General features: G+C 29.7%; 1 long non-coding RNA gene across 1 annotated transcript; it reads left to right on the forward strand.

Moving 5' to 3' along the window:
- Positions 1-335: 335 nt before the first annotated feature.
- On the forward strand, positions 336-1,127 carry LOC142227637 (uncharacterized). The gene is made up of 2 exons (XR_012719933.1): positions 336-527; positions 592-1,127. It is a non-coding gene; the product is annotated as an uncharacterized LOC142227637 (long non-coding RNA).
- Positions 1,128-1,874: the final 747 nt, after the last annotated feature.

Genomic DNA, 1,874 nt, shown 5'->3' on the forward strand with positions numbered 1-1,874 from the left:
ATCGCCAATTCTGGTTGAAAATTAAAGAAATATATAAATCTAAACAAGTATTGTGGCAAAAACGTGGAAAAATTCCACTTCCAATCAATGGGAAACCAGGCGACAAGTATTCTAAATTCATCAAGTAATTTGTAATATATTAAATGTGTATTACTTCAGGAATCATTGTTTTGACACATATACCACCCAATAAACACAGGATGAGCGTTTTTCAAATGCAAAAACTTTTCAGTTTGAGGGTAAATATAGTTTTCAACATAAATTCAACTTGACTTGAAATAGCTCATCTTCAATACATCTTCAAATTGTTTGCGAATTACTTCCAATTTGCCAAAATGTTGACGAAATCTTTGAAAAGGTGTTGAAGATAATATGAAAAAACTTTGACAACACACTACCCTAAAATGCAACGAAAAAACCATGTGGTTTTCAATACTTATTTGTGCAACGAAGTTCGTGGTCAATTGCAAGAAATAAAAAAAAAATGGAGAATTTTAGACAAATAACCAAATAGTTTATAAAATTAGGTAAGTGAAAATAATAAATGAAATAAAACTTTAAGGAAGTCACGAAATGTATATCTCTTTGCAGAAAACTGAAATTATGGATTCTACGTTCTTGAAAACATTAAAAAGCTGGCCGATGAAAAAATTGTGGACAATTAACTGGATATAATAATTGGTACATCAATATGAAAAATTAAATCAACACTTTAGAGAAGTCACTAAATTTAAATCTCTTTGCAGAAAACTAAAATCTTTGGATGCTACATTCTTGCAAACATTAAGAAGCTGACCAATGAAAAATGAGTGGCTTATCGACAAGAAAAAGTTTCCAGACAAGAAAAAGTTTCCAGACAAGAAAAAGTTTCCAGAAACATTACAAGTGCAACCTATTAAAATTGTTAAAAACAACAAATTGTTGAAATCAACAACTTCTGGATGAACATGTGCATCACATCGTCAGTTTAATTCATATGCTATTATCAGTTTAAAATGGATATTTTGTGAATTCCTTCTGCTGGAAATCAATTCTAACACGCGGTCCAGTACGTTCCTAATTTCAAATTGCCCGCATGTTAATAAATGTTAATGCTGTTTTATGACACCAAAAGGAAGGAAATCGAATTATCAATGCAAAAGTGTTTACTAATTTAAGATATTTAAAGTGTTGTTGTTTGTTTTTTTTTTTTTTTGTTTTGTTCTTATTTGTTGATATGTTTAATAAGATTATTATTTATCAATTGGTAATGTAGTGTAGTGTATTATTATATATTTTGTTTTGATGAAAATTAATAAATTATACAAAATTCATAGAATTTTGGCTTTGACTTTCAATTTGAAGTGGGGATATCATTCATACAAATTTAGGTTGAAAAGTATTTGCAACGATGTTAATTTTGAATTTGACTCGCATCGAAAATTGTTTGACAAATTATTGAGTAGCGATGCATTTCAATTTGAGGATATCACTTGAGATATTATTGCTAATGTGTTGAATTTCACTGTTGAGGGTAATGTCTGTTTTTTGTTGAGAACGCGATTTTCTCAACAATTTCTCAACTTGAATATTACCCTAATCCTTTGAAAAAATGTTTGAAAAATTGTTGAAATTTAGCATTTTTCAAACGTTTGTGTTTATTGGGCAGGATTTTTTTTATTATTTTCTTCCATTTTTTCAGTAAAAAATGGTTTCACCCATAAATCTTCGTACAACTTCATTGTTTGTTTATGCTTCTTCTTATTTTTTCATGTTGTCATCACATTTGTTCGTGTAGTGTAAGGGCAAAACTTGAACGAACACACAACGAATAGACGAACCTCTGTCGGAGTGTTTATCCGACCGTCTAAGGTCCGCTTAAGTATACCTGGATC

This window comes from Haematobia irritans, chromosome 2 (genome assembly GCF_050003625.1).
Source record: "Haematobia irritans isolate KBUSLIRL chromosome 2, ASM5000362v1, whole genome shotgun sequence".
Lineage (NCBI taxonomy): Eukaryota > Metazoa > Arthropoda > Insecta > Diptera > Muscidae > Haematobia > Haematobia irritans.